Genomic DNA, 9,419 nt, shown 5'->3' with positions numbered 1-9,419 from the left:
CGGTTCACAAGTATAGAAACTTGTGGGATAGCTTAATCAATCTATCATCCGTAGAGCGTAGAATTGCTAGCCGGATGACTTCTAGTGAGAGAAAGTGTTAGAGAGAGAGAGGTGAAGTCTCTGCTCTCAAATTTGTCAGAATGTCTGAACTGTGTAAAATGACGACCCAAAGGGTCTATTTATAGTGTCAGATCCACCGGATTATTCGGGGACACGTGTCAGATGATGATACGTTCTGTTACTTGTTATTAGAAATTTATGCTGAACGTGGCCTTCTCCGGCCAGGGCTTACGCGCTAGGCGGCCTTCAGGGCTTACGCATGACGGAGACATCTGTACAACGGAGAACGCAGGGCGAATAATTCTACAAAACTGTTGTTTCCAGTCTTCCTGATGCTACTTTTATGCAACTATTATGCCTTTTTATGCGTGTATACGATAGGATACACCATTAAGTCCCCCCAGTTTAATGACTTAAGCGTTTGAAAAATGATTAAGTTGTTAAACTTTTGATAACTCTTCCGAAACAGGCCTTTTCATTGCCCATTTGCATCGGGGAAAACATTACAGGCATAATGCAGATGAATTTTACTGACGCTGTGATGATTAACTTTAAATGGTTGAGAATCTCTACGCGCCTCCAGCTGTAAAAAGTGTCATTTCGTACCCCTCGTTTAAACTTGCCCGTACACGTGTCACAATAGTGTCCCAAAAATTGCATCAATGAGCTCCTATATAAACCGTCATAACCCTTTTATCTTCACTTTTTTACCTTTGCCAAGATCTAAAAAGCACATTTCCTCCCAAATTTTCATCGCTTTCTTCAACCTTCAACTCTTTATGGTTTACCGTCTTCCAAGGTCAGTTATACCCCATCTTGCTTGTTATTTCTTAGTTGTTGATACTTTTATACTTTATTGTCATGGCTTCTACATCGAGTACTGGCCAAGAACATGCAGAGCCTTCTTCTTCAAATGCTGCAGACATTCCAGAGGTTAGCACGATGGCTTCATCACTAACAGGAGAATACTTAGATGGCTTGAAGATTGCCTTTCGCCATCTTAATCAATACAACCATGTTCTTCCTACCAACAGGAAAACTGCCAACCATCCTCATGACGGAAAAATTACTTTATACGCCTTACAACTTACTCACGGCAACCTCCGTGTTCCCCTTACTAACTTTCTCCTTCGCCTTCTTAGATATTATAAGGCCTGCCTTAACCAAATGCATCCCCATGGCCTTCAAAAAATTATCCTTTTTGAAATGTACTGTAATGCCAGCAATATTAAGCCTCGCATTAAAGTTTTTATCTCTTTGTTTAGAATTCGTACAATTAGCGACTGCTGGCTTACTATTGATAGTAAACGAAATACTCATTTTGTTGGTACAAATAATATATATAGATGCGTCGATATGATGCGTCAAAACATTGTATACGTGTCCCGATATTTAAAATGCATAAATAACGGTATTTAAATGATGATAAATAAAGTACGTAAAATAAATAACATAAATTAAATGACGATAAATAAAATTTCAAGAATTAAAATTGCGATAAAATAAATTGCGATAATTAAAATGTAATAAGGAATTAGCAGTTAGCTAGGAACAGTTAGCTAGGATTTTATTTGCGTGGATTCTTAACAAAATTTCTCATAGTTAATTTGTTTGTTTCTAACAAATTTTATTTTGTCCAATGTTTTCTTCATTATGCCACTTGTTGGATTCTGATAAGTCAAAATCTAATTATGAAATTGAATGAAAATGGTTACTCTGTGGTGAACGGATTCGTATAGCTGTGGGTGTAAGTAGGATAGTAAATGACTGTTGAATCAGATTCGAAGAATGTACAGTGTAACTTACTAATGTGAAAACTAAATATTCCTCGGATATTACCTACCCGTTAAAATATTTTCACCATTAACAGTTTGTACGAAAGAATTTTTAATTACAATCTTTATGAAAATATATATACATATATATTTTCTTCAGATGTAATCATGGATTTAATAAGTTAATATAATATTAATCTCATTTGCTTTTCGGTTTGAGCTAGAATAAGTAATCTCTAAAACTTTTAGAAACCACATATTCTTCGCAGAATATTTATTCAATGAAGTTATGGATCAATACTTCATCGTTCATTGTTGTTGGTACTCCTTGGTATCTATGGTGCGTATGACGTTAATATTCGTGGGACATTTTGTGATGTTGAATCATGGGATGTGGATGTTGTGGATGGTGGTACTGGTTATGTTGCTGGTGCTGCTGATGGTGGTACTATTGCTGCCGGTGTTGCCGCTGGTGCTTGTAATCTTTGCACCATATTCTCCAAAGTCACTACCCGAACACGAAGCTCGTTAACTTCTTCGATTACACCGGGGTGATTGTCGGTTCGGATGAGCAGATGAATAAGATTTAGAATTCGAGATAGTATATAATCATGACGAGATACTCTAGAAATGAGAGAGAAAATGGTATTACGAACAGGTTCGCCGGTAAGTGCTTCAGGTTCTTCACCAAGAGGGCAATAAGGTGGTTGGAAGGGAACACCTTCTTCTTGTCTCCATTGATTAAGTCGACTACGAACCTATCCCCAATTTATCCAAAATTGATGAAGACTGATTGGTTGATCCATTCCGGTTACACTGCTTTCGGAGCTCAAGTGTGTATCCATATCGGAATAGCTGTCGGAATCCGAGGAATTTAAACTAGTGACGAATTCCATTTTGTACGATTGAATAAATGATTTTTCGATATGAGATAATTTCCAACTATCGGATGGTATTCTAATTACATAGAATAGCTATATATATAGAACAAAAGATTTCGTAGATTACGGAGGAATTTACGGAATATGTTAGACAAAGCTTGCAGTAACAGATACGCTAAGATACGAATTAGCAGATACGATAAGATATGAATTTTGTCTATACACTATTTATGCAATCAATGCAGTAAGATGTGTCTAGATTAAGAATGATAAGCATGTAATTTTTCCGACAAGAAATGATAAGAAAAACTTTTTGACATGCAACTAAGGACTAAGTCCAGACTCACTAGTGCATCCTAACGACTATCAGTTAGACACACTAATGCAAACCTGGTTCGCTAAGACCACCGCTCTGATACCACATGTCGTTACAGTGGGGACGCATCCCACTCAGTGCCTTCCCAGCTAACCACCTAGTGACCACTGAGCGTACCTCAGACACTGATTTTACGGCCCTGCCTCTCGGCAAAACCAACCATATTCGGACCGCGAGGAGTAAGAGCCAATGCTTGGTCACAAGTAACACTGTGAGAACCCCCTCTACGATTAATCCAACGACACAGCTTAAACCAGCTCTGATACCACATGTCGTGACCCGTCCTAATCCATCTGGATGAATACATTACATTTGGTTACATCGCGAGGTACTTGACCTCTATATGATACATTTTACAACATTGCATTCGTTTTTAAAAGACAAACTTTCATTACATCGAAAGTTGATGGCATGCCTACCATTTCATAATATATCCAACTATAATTGACTTAGTAATAATCTTGATGAACTCGACGACTCGAATGCAACGTCTTTTGAAATATGTCATGAATGACTCCAAGTAATATCTCTAATATGAGCAAATGCACAGCGGAAGATTTCTTTCAAACCTGAGACTAAACATGCTTTCAAGTGTCAATCAAAAGGTTGGTGAGTTCATTAGTTTATCATAACAATCATTTCCATTAATTTAATAGACCACAAGATTTTCATTTCATTTTTCATAACATCATCTCATATTAGGCATTTCGCAAACTGCATAGAGATAAAAATCATTCATATGGTGAACGCTTGATAACCGAACTAACAGGATGCATATAGAATATCCCCATCATTCTAGTGTGAAGACCCGTCCTAATCCATCCGGACGAAGTCCATATCGATTATAAACGATTCACAACAGTTGATTACATCGCGAGGTACTTGACCTCTATATGATACATTTTACAAACATTGCATTCGTTTTTGAAAAGACAAACTTTCATTACATCGAAAGTTGACAGGCATGCATACCATTTCATAATATATCCAACTATAATTGACTTGATAATAATCTTGATGAACTCGACGACTCGAATGCAACGTCTTTTGAAATATGCCATGAATGACTCCAAGTAATATCTATAAAATGAGCAAATACACAGCGGAAGATTTCTTTCGTACCTGAGAATAAACATGCTTTAAAGTGTCAACCAAAAGGTTGGTGAGTTCATTAGTTTAACTTAAACAATCGTTTCCATCATTTTAATAGACCACAAGATTTCAGATTTCCATTTCTCATAAACATACGTCCCATGCATAGAGACAAAAATATCATTCATATGGATTGAACACCTGGTAACCGACATTAACAATATGCATATATAAGAATATCCCCATCATTCCGGGATCCTCCTTCGGACATGATATAAATTTCGAAGTACTAAAACATCCGGTACTTTGGATGGGGCTTGTTGGGCCCGATAGATCTATCTTTAGGATTCGCGTCAATTAGGGTGTCTGTTCCCTAATTCTTAGATTACCAGACTTAATAAAAAGGGGCATATTCGACTTCGATAATCCAACCATAGAATGTAGTTTCACGTACTTGTGTCAATTTCGTAAAACAGTTATAAAAGTTGCGCATGTATTCTCAGCCCAAAAATATAAAGGGTAAAAAGGCAAATGAAACTCACGATACTGTATTTTGTAGTAAAAATACATATGACGTCATTGAACAATGCAGGGTTGGCCTCGGATTCACGAACCTATATCAATTGTGTATATATTAATACGTATAATGTAAGTTACAAAATTTCATTTATTAATATGTATTATTTATATATTATAGTTTTGTAGAATTTATTCTAACCTTTATTTTAAAACGTATACTTATATTATATTTTAAGTTATATTTTATATATATATCGATTTTATGTATATATCTATAATGATTTACGTTTATATAAATAGTGACATTAATATATTTATATACATATATTTGTGGTTAGTATTGTATTTATGAAATTTTATTAGTTTGTTATGTGAATTATTAATACAATCCTAGTATATACCATAAGTATATATATAGTGTACAAAAGATTTATTTGTTAAAATAATAATTTAGATAATAATGATTTACTAATAATAATAATAATTTTATTAATAATGATAATACTAATAGCAAAAAAAATGAAAATGATAACTGTTAATGATACTAATAATAATAACTCTAAAATAATATTAATACTAATACCATACTTATGTTAATAATAAGGGTTCTAATATTTATAAAATGATAAATGATAATCATAATAATACTAGTAAATATTAATGATGATACTGATAAATATGATATTATTAATTGTAAATGTACTGATGATACTATTATTTATAAACCGGTACAAATTCTAATATTGATGATAATAATATATTTTTATTTCCTTCATAATAATAATAATGATAATCATAATCATAATCCTAATGATGATAAAATACTAAAATGATAAGTTTATTACTAATAATAATATTATTAATACCTATCATAATAATAATAGTAATGTCTATAATACTTTCAAATATGATAACAAGTATGATACTAATAATAACAATAACAATAACAATCAAAACAATCACAATAATAATAATAATACTAATAATAATTAATATATAATAACAATAAAAAAATTAGAAAAGAAAACTACCTCACATGAAAAGAGTTTCAAAAAAAAAAAGAAACTACCGTCCTCTGGACTCGATCTCGTGACCACATGCTCACACGCAAACACTCTCGACCATCCCACCAATTCTGATTCTCTGTACTAATATCGAATTTAAATTTTATATATAAACTGTTTTTCTTCTATTCCTCTTCTTCTCCACAAGTCTCATGGATTCAACAAAACATCAATAACCAAAAAAAAATAAAAAATCGGGGTTCCCTTTAAAGCTTCAAAACATTACAGAAAAAAAAATAATTTGGGTTCTAAAATAAAAAAAAAACACTAAGGCCTACTGCAGCGTCGGTTCTTGGAACAAAACAAAAAAAATTGATTTCGTAATAGATAACATTATAGATAATGTTTATAACACGAAATAGTTTTCTAAACATGTATAAAAACTACTGGAATCGTCAATTTGATCAGAAACATATACACGAACGCGAATTTGTCTCAAGAACAATTGTTGACTTTTTTTAAACTAAACTTTGACTTCAAAATTCAAGATCGATATAAAGATTTGAGAGTTGAGATTTTGCAGATAGATTCAAAGAAAGATTTCTAACCTTTCTGCATTTTTAGATTTTGAAACTTTATTCGAAATTGAATTAAGAGAAAAAAAAATTGGAGCGTGCAGAGAAGAAGAAAACAAAAATATCGCTGTGCTCTTTAATCCCATTGGATTTCCTTTTTATTTGATTTGCAATTATACATAATCATGTTGTAATAATAGAGATCGGTTGATAAAAAATGGAGAAAATGTCAACACAGGTTCACGAGTTGGGAGCAGGAAAGAAACAAAAAAAATAATAATAATAGAGATAAAGGATACAGAGGTCAAGCGTATAATATAGATCCCTACTGCTTTTTTTTAATTAATAATAATAATATATAATAACAATACTATTAATATCTAATAATATTAATAAAATTAATAATAATGATAAATATAATATTAATGATAATAATAATTGTAAAAATGATAATAATAATAATAATAATAATAATACCATACTAATTATGATAATATTAATATTTTATCGATAATAATAATATTAGTAATAATAATCTAATTTATACATCCAATTTCATCTTTATATGATATAAAGTGATATTATGAATACAAATATTGATATTTGACGATACAAATAACATTACTACAACAACTATATTTGTATTTAAATTTAATTTATTAATATCATCTATTATTATGTAATATTTAATAATTATGTAATATGTATTGTAACATATACTGAATATTATATATTTATGCATTTTAATATAAATATATTATAATATTTATTTACATACTAATTATATTATACTTATGTATGTAATTATGAAAAATATAAATGTTTTATATATGTAAGTATTATATATATTTATTAAAATAGTACATTATTTCATCATAGATTAATTATAAATTTCTACATATACATAATATAATAATTATGTATAAAATCATATATATATATATATATAGTTATATTTATGTATATATGTATACTACCATATATATAAAATCATGTTTTAAATGTTGAGTAGATGATTAATTATGTATATTAAACAATTAACTACAAAGTATAACATTGTACATTTAATATTTTGATAACGTTGGTAAAATATGTTTGAATCATTTATATACAATATACTATATATATTCAAAATGAAAATCTTTAGTTATTAAATGTTATCTTTTATAATAACAAAATTACTTAATAGTTCATTAATACTAATATAATTAGTTTTATATATAATTATTTATATTTACATTCTTAGTTACAATTAAAGGTTCGTGAATCGTCGGAAATAGTTAAAGGTCAAATGTTATCATGAAATAGTTCAAACATAATGAGACTCGGTTTAATAGACTTTGCTTATCGAGTCGAATCATATAAGATTATGTTTAAATTTGGTCGGAAATTCCCGGGTCATCACAGTACCTACCCGTTAAAGAAATTTCGTCCCGAAATTTGAGTGAGGTCGTCATAGCTAACAATAAATATGTTTTCCTGACGAATATGAGTTGATAACTTGAGTTTTATCATCATTGAGTAATATGGATAAAAATAATTCGATTATTCGAAGAGTGCGAATGAAGCTATTCACAAAAGGATGAAATGAGAAACAAAGATTTGTTTTTAACTTTTGACGTAGTCAGGTTTGAATTTAGAAAATAAGGCGCGTCTTAACTTTTGACATTGCCTTGGTTGAATTCCGGAATTTAAGGGATTTAAAGAAAATCTTGAAGATCTATAAAATCTGATTCTTCGGGATTTATGAAAATTAAGATCTCTTTAATTAAATACGGTGATCTGCCCCGATTACTACGTCTGATATTTCCAGTATAAATTAAGCTCTTCCTTTCCATTATTCTCACCATTCTTATACTTTCTTTCTTAGTTCATACATCCAAAAGATTCTGAAAATGATTAATCCAGTTCTGATCCTTGTCCTCATCCTTACTATCGCAACAATCATTCTCCTTTTCCAACTTCCACCAGAGGAATCTGCTTTCTTCTACTTCGCCCTCGGGATTATAATGTTTTTAATTCTCCCGTGTCTTTATGTTGCGATAAACATTGATATACACGGTTTGTAATTTATGTGTTGTTATCGGACTTTATATTCTCCCTTATATTTCAAAGCTCTATGCTTTTGTTTTCTCTTCCCGACTTCAAGTCAAGCGAATAATGGTCCAGAATTTATAGATATAGAGTTTCGAATGATTATAATGTTCTAAGCATGAAGGAACGTGATAGCACGATTTGATTTTCAAATTTATCAACATCACGGAAGATAGAACCATCAAGAATACATTTTCTTGATTTGTTACGGAGTTAAGTAGGATGAAAGAGTTATGTAACATGGCACATGATGACGTTATGATCTGTGAATCATCACGTTTCATTTAGAAACTCAGCATGACTTACTGTAATATAATCACGTTGATCAAGTGTCATTATATTATACTAACTCATGCATTAGTTCCCATCATTACTACAATAACATTCATATTTTAAGCTTGAAAATTTACAGAATATAGAAACTAACAGTTTCTATATGATGTAATACTGATAGCACGAAAAGATTAATGATTTCAGATAAGAATAGTTATAAAAATATCTCCAGAAATATGGAGGATATTTATAATGAAAGGTACGATAATATCTCAGAATATCTAAGATCATAGGATGATAGAAACTATTGTCTGCAAGGGTTTAGAGTAAGGAGCAAGTTATTCACTATAGACTTTAGCAGACATTGAATTATTTGGATTCTTTGAAGTCAAACTTATTCTTTGTGATTTATCCACGGCTTTCTTCATAGTTTCGCATAATCTGCTTTTCGGTACTATATTTTCTATTGAATGTTTCCAATATATTGATACACAGGAAGCACGAAGAGGTATATAATTTCGGACGAGAATATTTATGAAAATATCCTCAGAAATATCAAAGATATTGATGATGATATTTTGGAATTTCTAAGTTCAACGGTTGATGGAGAAAGATTTTCCGCAAGATTTTAACATGACTTCGGAGCAAGATATTCTCTAAAGATTTCAACGGATCCAGAATTACCTGAATCCTTTGAATATAGGATTTGGTCCTTGTATTTGTCCTTGGTCTCCTTCATGGGTAACTCAATCTGTTTTTCAATACCCAAT

Source organism: Rutidosis leptorrhynchoides, chromosome 3 (genome assembly GCF_046630445.1).
Source record: "Rutidosis leptorrhynchoides isolate AG116_Rl617_1_P2 chromosome 3, CSIRO_AGI_Rlap_v1, whole genome shotgun sequence".
Lineage (NCBI taxonomy): Eukaryota > Viridiplantae > Streptophyta > Magnoliopsida > Asterales > Asteraceae > Rutidosis > Rutidosis leptorrhynchoides.
This window is presented reverse-complemented; position numbering follows the sequence as displayed.